Source organism: Protopterus annectens, chromosome 8.part0 (assembly GCF_019279795.1).
Source record: "Protopterus annectens isolate FY-2018-M chromosome 8.part0, PAN1.0, whole genome shotgun sequence".
NCBI lineage: Eukaryota > Metazoa > Chordata > Ceratodontiformes > Protopteridae > Protopterus > Protopterus annectens.
In genome coordinates this window covers 1,098,162,487-1,098,177,741 of record NC_056741.1, presented here as the reverse complement: position 1 = coordinate 1,098,177,741, position 15,255 = coordinate 1,098,162,487, and the positions used below count along the sequence as shown (strand labels likewise).

The 15,255-nt window shown below is 41.0% G+C and overlaps 1 protein-coding gene across 43 annotated transcripts in view; it reads left to right on the top strand.

Annotated features, from left to right (window-relative positions):
• The window catches only part of LOC122809254 (titin-like), a 3,339,665-nt gene that overhangs the window by 3,047,566 nt on the left and 276,844 nt on the right, over nucleotides 1-15,255 (top strand). The gene's annotated exons all lie outside the window — the stretch shown is intronic.

Sequence of the window (15,255 nt, the reverse complement as noted above, 5' to 3'; positions counted from 1 at the left end):
GACAATAATGGGGGGGGGGGGGGCAAAACAAGCAAGCTATGATGCAGGATTCCTGTGTGGGAACCACTGTATTCTGTGCTGCAGAATGATACTCCCTGCTAGAGATGTTTTGCTTACAATTTGCTTATTATGATCCCCTGAACAGTTCCTTGACATTCTTCAGGTCAATCCCAACCAGGAAGATCGTAGTTCATTTTTATTTATTTATTTGTAGTTTATTTACCAGGGTGGTCCATTGGGCCACGAGGAGCCCAATTTCAATGGAGTCCTGGGGAGAAAAGCTCCAGAAAAATACAAATAGTAAATAATAGAATTACAGAGTAGCAAATAATTTCAGAATTTCTAAATTTGAACATGCTTAATGAGACATAAGAAAAAAAATTACAATATTAACAATAATTGCGATAAATTGTCATATGCTGGAGTAAAAAGCATGAGAAGGGTCATTATAGAGAAATCTATGAAAGTATAAAATAGTTGGCAGTTCATTCAGGAAATAGGCTAAAGTAGTATTTTAGCAGTTTGTAGGCCAAAGGAGGCTGTTAGCAGATATGTTTGATATAGGGAGAAATTGTAGACAGGGATGTTATGTAGGATGGGAGTAGGAGCATTCCCATTTTGAGATTAGGTGTGAGTGAAGAAGAGTTTTAAAGATAGAGAGACTGTTAGTGGTATGGATAGGAGGTGGGAGAGAATTCCAGTGGCTAGCTAAGCAGAAGGAAAGAAGATTTCTGCCAGGAGGTCGGCTGGGTTTATGTAGTTCTATTAGGTTTTGGAAGTTGGATCATAGGCATCTGTTTGGAAGATGTATTTTGAAGGTAGAGGAGAGAGAGGGGCAGAGATGAGGTGTAAAAATAAGTTTATGTGCTTGTATGAGTTGCATATAGGTAAGATAGTTGGGCAATTCAAGCCAGTTAGGTTGGTGCAGGGAGATGCAGTGATGGGTATTGGATCTGTGGCCAGTTGCAAATTTTGAAATTTTATAGTAACAGGAGGAGAGTTTAGATTTAAGGGAGGATTGCAGATTAGTAAGGATAGAGGCACCGTACAGGAGGGAAGGGATGAGATATGTGTTAGCAAGAGTGAATCGAGTGATGAAACGGTAGTGTCGATAAATCATGCCTAGTTTCTTGTGAGTTTTTTTGATGTTTACCGGGATATGGCTATCAATTTTTAGTTGGTCGTCAATGAGGATTCCTAATAATTTGGCAGTGGAGAATGTTTACAGAGGAATCTTATTTTTGCTGGTAATGGAGAAAGAGCTTTTGTCTAGGGTCATACTTTTAGAGGGGGAAAATAACAAGTTTTGTTTTAGTAGCATTTAGTACTAGATGGTTTTCTAGCATCCATTGTTCTGTGGAGGAGAAGGCATCTTGAGTTAATTTTATTAGTGCAGGAGTGGAGGTTGCAGAACAGATTATTGTTGAGTCATCCACGTATTGGATGAGGCCAGTGTTAGGGATGACCTGGTAGAAGTCATTAATGAAAATATTAAATAGAAGGGGTCCTAGAACTGCGCCTTGGGGAACCCCTGTGAGTGTGTTTCAGTATGGGGAAATAGCTTTTTTTCCACTTAACTGCTTGTTGCCTGTTAGGTAACTGGTGAACCAATTAATAGAGGAGTGGGATAGATTAAGTTTAGAGGGTTTGGTAAGAAGAAGGGTGTGAGAGATGGTATCGAAGGGCTTAGAGAGGTCTTGGAGGAGGGTAGATACAATGTGACCAGAGTCTTGGGCTTTGTTTATGGTTTCTAGGAAGGACAGGAGGGCTGTTGTGGTGCTGTGACCAGGACGAAATCCATGTTGGGTGGGAGTAAGGAAGTTATAATTTGTAAGATATGGTAGGAGTTTGTAGGTGGATGCATTTTTCGAGGAGTTTTGAAATTGGAGACAAGATAGCAATGGGACAGAAGTTGGAGATATCATTATTATTGCCACCTTTATGTAGTGGAATGATGTAGGCCTTTTTAAAGAGCTGGGGAACATAGCTTTCTGAAACTGAACGATTTATTAAGAGGCAATGGCTTCTGAGGCTCTTTTTAAGAAGTAGGAGGGTATTTCATCAGGGGCATTAGAACAGGGTTTCAATTTTTGAAGTTTTTTTTATGGCAGAGATGAGGAATAGGGTTCATGGAGCAGGGAGGAGGTAGGGAGCTAGATATACTGGATGTGAAAGGGGGTATGTGAAGGTTGTTGTGGGGTAGATAGGTTATTAGTGAAGGATGATCTTAGTTTCAATATGGAATCAATAAATAATGAGTTGAATTGGGTTGCTAGATCAGAGTCAGAGGCATTTAGGTCGGGGCAAGGTTTTTTTTTTGTTTGTTTTTTTTTTTTTTGTTTTGTTTTTTAAACAGGGTTTAGAAGGGAGGAGATTCCATCCCAGAATTTTTAGGGTTATTGTTGTGTTCTGTTTGGAGAGTGGAGAAGTAGGTTTTATGTTCTGAGTTAATACATTTTTTTGCTTTGTTGCGAAGTGTTCTGTATCCATTGAGGGAAAAAGTAGTCTTAGTTTTATGGTAGTGTTTCCAGACTTTATCGCGTTGTCTCATGGTGGCTAGGCTATTTTTAGTTAGCTAAGGGATGGAGTTGCTTTTTGTGTGTTTTGTTCTCCAGGGAGCAAAGTAGTCTAGTAAATTTAAGAAGGTTGTGTTGAAATAAGTAACAGCGTTATCCAGGGGTAAAGTTTTTAGTGGTTTCCAGTTGGTTCTTTTTAGAACGTCAGAGAATGCACTGGGATTAAAGTATTTTAGGGATCTAGTAGTAGTGTAGGTGTGGGAAAGTTGTAGAAGGGAGGGAAGACAATGGGCAAAAGTGGGAAGGCGATCATCTAATGGATCTGGAAGGATGCCACTATTAGAGATGTAGTGAGGATGGGAAACTAGAAACCAGTCCAGGGTACTACCAGTAGTGAAGTCTTTGGAGGGTCTGGTTGAGCTGTTAATAAGTTGAGTAAAGTTATATAGATTTATATTTAGGGAGTTAGTTGGAAATTGAATAGTGTCCCAATTAATATTAACATCTCCCAGGGTTGTAGTTTCATTTGTTATATTGGTTGAGAGCCAAGAGAGAATGTCTTCGAGGATTAGGATATTGTCTCTGGGAGGGATACATAGGGTGGCTATACAGATAGATTTTTTGTTTGTTTATTTGAAGGAGGGCTAGAAGTAATTCAGCTTTGCCGAATTTGGGGATTGGTTTGGAGTAAGGGGTGACTGAGAAGGATGAGGAGTAGAGGAGACTGACACCTCCCCGTTTTTTGTATGTTCTGTCGTTTCTGATTATACAATAGTTGGGTGGAGTAAGTTTTGAATCTCTTATGTGAGGTTTAAGCTAGGTCTCAGTGATGGAAAGAATATCAGGTATGTTGTGGAGAAGCCAGGCATGGAGGTTTGGGATTTTGTTACTTATGCTTTGGGCATTTAGTGCAGTGAAGTGGGAGGGATCTATCAGCTGATTTGGGAGGAAGAGGTTAGGCAGGAGAGATGTGTGATGAAGAGGGGCCAGGGTTTGGGTGCATGTCCCCAGAGGCAAGGATAGAGATAAAGTGGTGTATGTGGGAGAAGAGGTATTTAAGTTGTTTAGTATGTGGTTTATACGTTATGGAGTTTAAGATGGAATTTGTGAAGATGGTGCTGGTAAGAACTGGAGTTGTTGTTTGGTGGAATGGTAATTTTGGTTTCTCTGCCATCAGACTGAGCCAGCCATCTTGAATCTTCAGTTTTAATATGTTTTTCAGTCTTTCTGCGACATTCTCTTTATCACTCAGTGAACCAAGCTCTTGGATGACCCCATCCATCCTTCTACAAATTATTTTTCCATTGTTTGAACTGTAAGCCTACATCAGAGGAAGCTCTGAACTGTTTTTTTTGTTATTTTCTCTGAAAGCATTGGTTGTTTAGACATTTTTCAGATTATTTCTTTTTGAGATAGCAAGATCATCTAAACCAATGGTTGGGTCCTATAAATGGAGTCAGTAATTACTGAAATAGGACAGGCATCCTGTATACCTGTAAGGCTTGGGTAGTCATCATTGTCCAAAAGTCCTGTATCCTGTTTCATAACTTCTGTAAGACCACACTCACTCACTGCAGAAGGAACTCCTAGGCTTCCTTTCAGGAAAGGAAAACAGTCCTTTTCAGTTTATTTCCTAGTAAAGCACTTTTTTTGTCAGTCAGTGGAATTATTGAGGGTAGTAGTTGTTTCTTTAGGTGTTTGGAACCCAGTCTTACATTAAAGAAACATGCATGTACACCTTTGATAATATGCCCATTGATTTTGCTTTGTGCACCTTCACTTGCTGTCAGCCATATTCAGTCTCCCTTTTATATGGAAAGGCAAGCTAGCCTTTCTGCTGCAATATTCTGTGCATTTGTTAACCTATAGAAAGCCATATGTTTGTCATTATTTTTTCAGTATGTCATAAGATCACCGCTTCCTCAACTGTTGACAAGCTGTCCGTGCCCTTCTTTGATGAAAGGAGGCAGCTCCCACAGTCAGACTTTGTCTCAATGAATATGTATGCAGGTCAGTACTGGAATGGAGGCAAAAGAGTTGTTGGGCAACTGTCAACAGATAAAAATGTGATTTTTTTTTTTTTTTTTTTTTTGTCTAGCTTTGTAGTGAATTTGTTTAAAAGCTGTTATGTCTAGCATTAGGTTTTTCAGTACATCATAAGTTCCCTACTTCATCAGATTTTGACAATCTCCCTACAGTCCTATTTTTTGTTAAATAGTGGCGGCTCCCATAATCAGAGTTTATCCCAGCTATGGCTGGTTCAATTACTCCAACAAAAGTTTTGTTGGGGTATCCGTAGTGAATTGTTCAGATGCCATGGCCATATCAGAGTTCTTTAGGTTGGATCATGCTGCACTGAATTTTTCAATGGCTGTGTCCTAAGAAGAGAGCCAACCTTGTTTCTCCTCTGAGCCTTCTCAAAAGGAAGAGGAGGTAAGAGAGATTTCTTAAAGACCTTTTCTTTGCCTCAGTATTTTTTTCTGATCTTCATGACAGATGAGGTATACCTTACGTTCAGAGAGTTTTCATTCATACACCAGTGGAACTGACTTATCAGTTTGCTGTTCTCATCAGGAGAGGAGATTGATTTCCTGGACCTGGTCTCTTTTTAAGCTGTCTTTAATAAGTCTCTGTCCATGGAGGTTCCAGTGATGTTGCTATTCCTCAAGTATGTGTTTAAAACTGTATGGGTAGCATCCAAGAAGATCTCCTGTGTGCTGTATAGAGAAGATCGTGCCTTCCTTTAAATGACTTCACATTTCTGAACCAGCACCTGCAGTTAACCTCAGCATGAATTGTTTTCTGTACCAGCAAAGCCGCTGAATGGATTTCCTCCCAGATGGCAGCTGCCCCATCTATTTTGGTGCACCTTTGGGAATGCACATTTGTGCATTTCACTTTAATAGCAATTGAATAAAGATGTAGTCACCAAAAACTAAGAATGTTGACTTTGAAATCTGTATTTATTCAACAAGCAAGATGCCAGTTTGCAAGAGAGACATGACCACTTAAGAAAAGACATTGAGTTCTGACATTTCTGTCAGCACCACTTCCCTCATGGTATCAGCATGGAAAAAAAAAATTATTTTGGAAAAAGGTCTGAAAAAAATTCTTTGCTGAATAAAAAAGAATGATGTCATGTTGATGTTCTTCGTGTTTCACTGTTGCAGTCATCACATTTGGGTTATCTGCTTGCAGTAGCCCTCAGCCGGCCTGATTAACAAAGTCTTGGGTCCTGTGTCGGTTGCTGTCTCATCTTCCATGATGTCAGGTAGTCGGGGGTATAAAGCACACAGCCGATGCCATTTTATCAGTCTTTCTTGCCATGCGGTGCCCGAAGCAGAAGCAATTTGCAAGTGCCGGTCGGCCGACTCCTGAAATTTTCGTTTTCGAGTTTTAGAACCGAAGTCCTCAACTAAAGCTAAGTACCCAGTTGGGGAAACTTTTTCTTCTCTTAACCGATGTCAGTAAAAGTCAATAATTGTATTTCTTGTGGAAAGGAAATACCTCATAAAGATTTTCATTCGTATTGTATTCCTTGCCTAGGCCCCGACCACGACGTACCTCGCTTTCGGTTTTGTGCCTTATTTAAACAAAGAACTATTCGTCGTCTGTATATTTACGCTTCTAAATATTTCAGTACTCGGCTCAATTATCCAGATATGGCTTCGGTAAGCCACCCGATTACCGACATTCCGAAAAAACGCAAAGATAAAGACAGAGACAGGCCGTCTAGGTCAAAAGCTGCCGACGATGCTTCTCCTAAGCTAGTTGCCAGTTCGCCGGTACTCAGTGAGGCGCTTTCGCAGCCCCTGATACCCGCTACTTCAGATTCGCAGGCCTCTACTGAGACCCATTCGGAGTCTGGTATGCCGCAAGATGCTTCAGCTGTGGAACCTGCGGATGTCTCTACCTTGGATGGGTCCGGAGCCGCTGTGCAGGCACCAGCTTCTGAGGGTGTATTCATGCCTACTGACTTGCATATTAAACCAACGTCATCTTCTTCTTCAAGGCCTAAAACTCGATCCATGCCTAGAAAACCGACGCCCAGACCGCATGGTCAGGCCTCTATGCCTAAAAAAAACAAAGAATAAAAGTGGCTGAGACCTTATTACTTTAATCAGGAGAAGTCAACCTTCCCCTCTTAAGAGACCTAGGACTGAATTTGGCTATGATTCTTCTGATCAGGATTCTGAAATTTCTGTTTCTTCTGATGACCAGGATTTAACCTGATCTGCCTATGAGGATTCTGATGCAGAGGACGCAATTCCCTCTGCTTCCCCTCCAGAGGATTTCTCTTTTGGTGAAACCTTGCATACTCTTAGGGAGCATTTCTGCTGGGAAAGCCAGGATTACTCTGATTCTAAAAAGAGGCTTAGGGATTTCTTTCTTCTGCCCCAACACAGACCTTTAGTTATCCCCCCTGTACTGGACATTGTTGATGATGCCTTTACGGAGTTTAGCTTGACCCCCTGACTCCTTATCTCCTGCTCCCAGAAAACCAGACAGATATTACAGGGTTCCTGACTCACACAAGTTCATTTTTAAAAAATCCTACTGTGGATCCTGAGACCATTTCACAGGGACTCAAGGGCATAAAGGCTACAACTGCCAAAAATCCTACCCCTCTGATAGAGATTCCAGGGCACTGGATAGATTGGGTAAAAATGTATACACTTCTGCAGCCTTGGCCATTAGGGCCTTAAATTGCCAGTATCATATGTTAAAGTATCAGCAGCACTTTATTGGATTGCTTATACAGAAAATGATGTTGATTCCTGACTGTGCTGAAAATAAGGATTTACAGGATTTAATGAATTCTGCTGAACAAGTTGGAAAACATACTTTGCAATGTGATTTTGGTTCACTAGAGGCATCTTGCAGGGCTGCTGTTACTGGGTCTGTACTTAGGAGACATGCTTGGCCTAAGGAGCAGTCTTTGCCAGATCATGTTAAAGCTAAATTGTTGGATGCTCCCTTAAACCAGGACCGCCTGTTTGGCAACAAAGCAGAAGTACTTAAAAAGATAGAGGAAAAGGCTAAATCTATGCAAACTGTTAAAGATTTCCTGCAAGTGCAGCCTCCAAGATTTAGTAGGCATTGGCCCTCTAAGAATTGGTCCTTTCCTGCCTCTTCCAGGCCTTCTCAGTCCAAACCCAGACCCAGCAGAATGCTCAGGCTTCGGTCCCAAGGTGCACACAGGAATAAGCAGTGGGGGGCTCCCACTTCCAAAGCATGGAGTAGTAAGACTCTCCCTCATGGTAAACTGCTCAGTTATTTAACTTTAAAACTTCAAAGCCCTTCTCAACTGACTCCTCCTTTAGGGGGAAAGATTGCTCTGCAGGCAAAAAACTGGGAACGCATTACCCAGGACAAATGGGTTTTTAATATAGTTTCCCAGAGATACAAATTACACTTCCACACTTTACCAACCCCAAACGGTTGGCCAGTTATACCCCTAAATCAGTGGGCAGAGGCTCAAAAGCAAGTTCTCTCTCTCTTAAGTATAAGGGCTATTCAAACTGTCCCAGAAGAGGAAAGGAGACAAGGTTTCTACTCAAGACTTTTTTGGTGCCCAGAAAAGACCACTCCTGGCATCCTATTTTGGATCTCTGTATCCTAAACACTGTTTTGGTGATCGTAAAATTCAAAATGCTAACTCTTCACCAGTTGCTTCCTATGCTAGGCAAGGATGCCTGGTTGGCAACATTAGATTTAAAGGAAGCCTACCTGCACATCCCAATCAGGGAATCTTGCAGAAGGTACCTATGCTTCAAAGCGGGCTAGATGCACTGTCAGTTCTCTGTACTGCCCTTTGGCTTATCTACTACGCCCAGGGTATTTAAAAGTGCGTAGCTCCAGTCATTGCATTTTGCCGGCAAAGAAATATTCAAACATACCCATACCTGGACAATTGTCTAACTCAGGCAGAAAGCCAGGGCATACTATTGAATCATCTGGCGTTTGTACAAGAAGTGCTAACTTCTCTAGGGTACACCATAAGCTAAATGAAATTGCATCTGGTACCCTGCCAACAAATTGTATTCCTGGGAGCAAGCTTGAACACAACTTCCCAGATGGCTTCCCTCATGCCAGAGAAGCAAGTTCATATAACAGCTTACTTCAAACTTATGGCCACAAAGACCCTGCTATCTGCAAGACAAATACCGAAAGCCTTGGGGTATATGGCCTCCTGCATTCTTCTAATTCCATATGCAAGACTGCATATGAGGAAACTACAATGGTATCTAAAAAGCCTATGGTGTCAACATTCTCAGGATCTAGAATCAATGATTCCTATTGTACCTTGTTTACAAATAGAGTTCCTTTGGTGGGCAGAGGCCTGCCACCACAACAAGGGACTGCCATTCACTCTACCCCCTGCCACCCAAACCCTAACAACAGATGCATCAGACTATGCATGGGGGGCTCACTTGGCAGGGCAGTGCATTCAGGGCAAATGGAACCCAAGTCAAATGCACCTGCATATCAATATAAAGAAATGTTAGCTGTACAGTATGCTCTGACAGCCTTCAAGGACCACATTCTTCCAGGACAATTATTGGTAAAGATGGACAATACCACTGTTATGTGGTACATAAACAAGCAGGGGGGGAACCCACTCATACCATCTCTGCAGGGTAGCTATGGCTCTGTGGAACACAGCCTTGAGCTACCAAGTGCACCTACAGGCTCAATTCCTCCCAGGAAAGCTAAATACACTGGCAGACGACCTAAGCAGAAATGTCATGGACCCACGCGAGTGGAAAGTGCACCTACAGGCTCATATCCTGCCAGGAAAGCTAAATACACTGGCAGACCTAAGCAGAAGTCTCATGGACCCACACAAGTGGAAACTGGAGGCAAAGATATTCAACATGTTGAGAAACAAATGGGGGAGCCCAGAGATGGACCTGTTTGCCTCCCCCAGAACTATCAATTGGACAAATTCTGCACAAGGGCTCCCCACAAACAAGCTTGAAAAGTGGATGCCCTGGCTAATTACCTGATCTCATCATTCCCATCCCTCAGTAAGCAAGTGATGGATGTCATTCTGGAGGCAAGGAGGCCTATTACTAGAAAATCCTCTGCTGAAAAATGGAAAAGATTCTGTTCCTGAAGCCAGACTCAGGGGATGGGCACAGCAGTGCCCAATTTACCTCAGATTCTCCAATACTTAACTGAGATGCTTCAAAAGGGCCTTTCATTTTCTCCATCAAAATTCATGCCTCAGCCATTTCAGCTCATTACAATACAGAACCACCCCTCTTCTCTCCTCCACTGCTGAAGCAGTTCCTCAGCGGGGCCAAAAACTTAAGACCACCCAGGAGAGCCCTTCTCCAGCCTGGGACCTTAACTTTGTATTGGAAAAGCTCACTCTACCTCCCTTCGACCCAGCTGCAAGTGCAGAGTTGAAATTCCTTTCTTGGAAAACAGCTTTCCTTCTAGCCATCACTTCAGCAAGAAGGGTGTCTGAATTACAGGCCCTCATGGCTGTGGAGCCTTTCATCATCTTTCATGCGGACAGGGTGTCCCTCAGGACCAGTCCCTCCTTCATGCCCAAGGTGGCATCGAGTGTGGCCCTTAATCAGTCCATTCATTTGCCAACTTTCTTTTCTAATCCACAGAACAAAGGGGAACGAATACTGCACCCCTGGGACGTGCAGAGAGAACTTAGATTTTACTTGGACAGGACTAAACTTCTCAGGAAGTCTGAACAGCTGCTTGTTGCATTTGCTGCAGGGGCAGTGGGGAAAGCTGTTTCAAAGCAAACAATTTCTAAGTGGATTGGCCATTGCATTCATTTCTGTTATAAGCACCATGGAAAACCTACCCCACAGGGGATAAGACCACATTCAACCGGACTGCATCTACCTTTACAGCCTTTCTCAGAGGTGTCCCTACCAGAGACATCCTAGAAGCTACTACCTGGAGTTCTGTACATACCTTAACCAAGCATTACTACTTGCCAATTTTTTCTAAATCCAGAGCTGGCTTTGCCACTGCAGTCCTGCAGGGCCTTATAGCTGGTCCTAATGCTATCTAATTGCCTCCTCCCATCCTTAGCTTTGGGAATCTACCTAAATGTGATGACTGCAACAGTGAAACACGAAGAACATAGTACAGTTGAGTACACTTAACATAAATGTAGATGTTCGAGTGTATTCACTGTTGCAGTGCTGGTTACCCTCCCTCCAGCCCCCTGACTTCTACTGTCTATACCTCTATTCTTGTTTACTATGCTTAAAGGTTTCTGGTGGATTTGCTTTTTGTTGGAGGTGTAACCTTGTATATAATTGCTTCCCATTATAAGGGCACCTGACATCTGGGGCAAGAAAAACTGATAAAATGGCGTCGGCTGTATGCTTTATACCCCTAACTACCTGGCATCATGGAAGATGAGACAGCAACCGACGCAGGACCCAAGACTTTGTTAATCAGGCCGACTGAGGGCTACTGCAAGCAGATAACCCAAATGCGATGACTGCAACAGTGAATACACTCGAACATCTGCATTTATGGTAAGTGTACACAACTGTACTTTTTCTACCTTGGATGAATGTCATTGATGGAAACTGAAAGTGCATCAGTCTAAAGTGTACAGGTGAGTTCCATTTCATTATCCCTCTTTAGAGAGGTTGCCATCAGACAGTTGATGTAATGGGGTTTTCTAACCCCTGCATTGGTGAAGCCCAGTGACGTTATATTGATACCTTTGTTGACTGTTGGATCCTGAATTTTTTTCTTATTGATGAAATAACGAACCAATACTTTAATGGCTTTTTGAATGCAGAGGCGGTGAGCATCCTGTCTTTCTGTGGAAGGATTCTGCATGGTGGCTGGTGTAGCCTTGGCTTTCGCCCCTTTCCTTATTACCATCTTAATCACTGTGGCTGTTACAGTAACAGGGGGATTCCAGATGAAACGGGTACAAGCACTTTTGGATGTATTTTCCATTGACTTTCCAGAAGGTTTTCCATGGAGCCACAGTCGTCATTCCTCATACTTAGCTTCAGTGGAACTGGTCCTGGTTGCTCTGACTGATTCCCAAGAGCTCTTAAAGCTGTTTTCTATGATCGTTTCTAGCTTCAGTGGAAATGGAATGGGTTACTTTGAAAGATACCTGTCTTTTTGCGGTATTTCCCAAGGACTTGTTCTAGTGTTTTAGAGCTCAGAGGTTCCTAGCTGATTTTACAGGAAAAAATAGCCATTTGACCTGGACCTTCTTGTGCTATGGAGTGAGAGGGGGGAAGCACTTGGGTCACTTTCTAAAAAACATCACAGAAGTCATGTCCAACTGTAGTAAATCACCAGCATCTCTGGAACACTAACTCATCTGTAAACCAAAAGAAAGAGAGGACCAACCCACAGTCCAGTCACTCTTATCCATTTCTCCTTAGAGAATTGTGAATTTGTTTGCCCATAGATCTGACGTTTAGTGAGCTTTTTCAGGAATGTTACTGAGCAGATTTGTTTCCAAGAGTCCCTCATGGAAAATCTTTTCCAGGAGATAGCAGAGTACCTTGGCCTTCTTGAACCACAGCTTTATGTGATTTCTGCACTCCACTTTGTCTTAAAGTATTATCTCCTCCCTGACATAAAATGTATGCTTAAGTTTGGCTGGAAGATTCCATAGGTTCATAGGAGATTACAAGAATATTGGCCCTAGGGCCTTTATAAGCCTAGCCATGTTATACCCTTGTTCTGTTATTGACCAAGTTGTATGGTCTGTATTTGCATTGCAAGTCCATGATCAGCAGTTTACGGCCATGGATCATAGGCTGGACAAGAAGTATCCATCCCCATTTGGGTACTGTCTTTTAAACTAGCGCCCACAGCATGCCCCACAATTATTGCAGTGCAACATGAATTGCATTAATAGTATACATGCTGTTTGCCTGTTGGATAAGTAGTTCCAGTGTCTGGATCGGTGGGATAGGAAGATAATACTTCCGTCATGCTAGTTGTGTTTATTTCTAGACAGAATGCACTTCTTGCCAGGTGCTCACAGTGTTTCAAGAGTAACTGACAGCTCTCATTTAAGATTCTCCAAGATTTACAGAAAGAAGCAAAGTGCTTCTGACCCTGGGTCATTGCAGGAAAATATGCCAACAGTCATGGCAGTCACTGAGGTCATTGTTCCACATTGCGTTCTCTCAGGTCAGCTTGGCAGCATTGGGCATCATGTCAGGCACAAACAGCTGCTTGTCTTTGAGCTGCCAAGTGACAGAGGCAGAAAAGCTATAAAATTCACTCTTTGCTGGCAGCAGTCCGGGAAAAAAATCACTGAGAACCTGCGGACTCTCAAGGAAAAAAACGGGCATTCTTTTTTTCTCTGACAGTTATTTTCAGTTCAGAGGCTGGGACGGAGATGTCAGAAAGGACCTATAAGGGAAAGCAGGACTACAGGTCTTGTAGTCAGTGTAAATGAAAAGTTTGGTTTTATGTTCTATGTTGCCAAAAGTGTTATTTATATCTATACTCGGGGTATTCCCTCTTTTAACATGTTTTCATCACACACCTTTAAGTGTTTTTTAATACCTTTATTAAATTTTCACTTAAGGCATAGGCATGCATACATTAATAATAGAAAAGAAAACAAACCATATTAACATTTTTTTCATTTACACACAATTGTTTAAATTCTTTACAACAGTTGTCTTTCAGTCCAACATTACATAAATCGCTCAGTTCCTGCCTTCTGTTAAACCTTATTCCTCCTCCTGAACATTATTCTGCATGTATTGTTCCCACAAATTCCATTTATTTCTATGTAATTTCTTCCTCCTCTTTTCTGAACATCCCGCTCCAATTTAATTTATCTTTTTTATATTATTCAGTACTTAAAATGGGCTTGGATTAGATTTTGATTTTCATGTTTCTAGGAATTGCTTTTCTGGCAGCCAACAGAATTTAACTTAATAAGGCCTTATTACTAAGTCTTGGCAATTCATATCCTGTGTCCAAGCTCAAAAGAATTATGTCCTTAGTTACAGCCATTTGTTCACCTAATAGTTCTGACAGAGTATTCTGTAGGGAATTTTTAGAATCTGCCATCTCATTGGAGTCCCCAAAAAACATTTCCATTTAACTCTTTCTTCCCTAGCACACCTCCAGCACACCTTTAGGTATTGTCAGATTTCTGTTTATGTCCTCCTTCTTACCTGAGTCATGCATTGTTTTCTTCAACTTTATTCAGCCTCGATCCAAACTTATAGTTGCAGTTTAATAAAGTGGTTTGTCATTACATTTCCTAGTCCCCTTTTTTCCAACATAAGTTCACCAACTCTTCATGCATTCTGCCCTATCCATCACCCTCTTCCCTATACACAATTTATTATAAACATTTTCATTATAAACTTCCACCAAGGCCTTCAACTGCCAGTCTTCAAAGCCTCTGTTAAAGTAACGATGCTGTGCATGTGTTGCTGTTGTAGTTCATACTGTTAGCTTCCTGAGTACACTGGTTTCCTAATCCATAACCTCGTTCACTTTTAATACAAATATTTTTTTCCTCTGTATCCTTTGTACTGTTATATTTTCCATCAGTAAATTATTTCACATGCTTTATATCCCCTTTTTATTTGTAACCTGCCTATCTTGTGAGTGTCTTAATACACTGATATACCCTCCTCCTCTTTTGTTTACTGACTGATTCAAAAACAAATAAATGTTAATTTTTTCTTTCTTTTTTTTCTATATATGTTAGTTCTACACCATACCTCCATTTCTTTTGATTTAATACAAAAATTCATTCCATTTCTCACGCTTGTGTAATACTTACTTTATATACCTTCCTCGTGACTTTTATTTAATTTCACTGTCCTTTCTTAAAATGCCACTATTTTTTTTAAAGATTGCTATATAGTCTTTGCTTAGCTTCCTTATCTTGATGCATATAATTATTTCTTTGGCACCTTTTCCTTCCACAAGTGTTGAAAGTATTCAGAGAAATGCATAATGAGACCATACATTAAAAAACAGCACAGTTGTAACAGTACAAAGTAATTGAACTAGAATTAGTCATACAGAAGTCATAACATAATATGGACATACATGCATAAGGAGAGTGCATAATGAAACCACGCAGTTACAAAGTTGGCAGTCACTACACAAGTGAGCACACTGTACTATGAGTGGTCACATGACTCCAGACCATTGGTGTACAGGTAATGACCCTTACACTATGCATGCTCACATCTGCATCGGAGTGCTGCAGTATTTGCAACATAGGCACAGTTGGGGACCCTTACAAATGCTACACAGTGAAGTACAAACAGGTTTTATTTTTTAAATGGGAAGGAAATGGGGTGATAGAAGAAAGTGGGAAGAGAAAGTAGGGGAGCACACAGAAGGACAGAGGGTAGAGACGATGAGGAAGAAGGTATGTGTTTGTGTCTATATATATATATATATATATATATATATATATATATATATATATATATAAAACACATATATATGTGTGTGTGTGTATATATATATATATATATATGTAAAAAACACATATATATATGTATGTGTGTGTGATATATGTGTGTGTGTGTGTATATATCTATATACATATATATATATATATATATATATATATATATATATATATATATATATATATATATATATATATCCATATATGGATCTAGGACTATTGAACGAAAGTTCATTAGTCCGAATCCACAATCACTGAACACACTTTAATGAAAGCGCTTTCACCGAAAAAGCACCTTCGTTAAAGTGT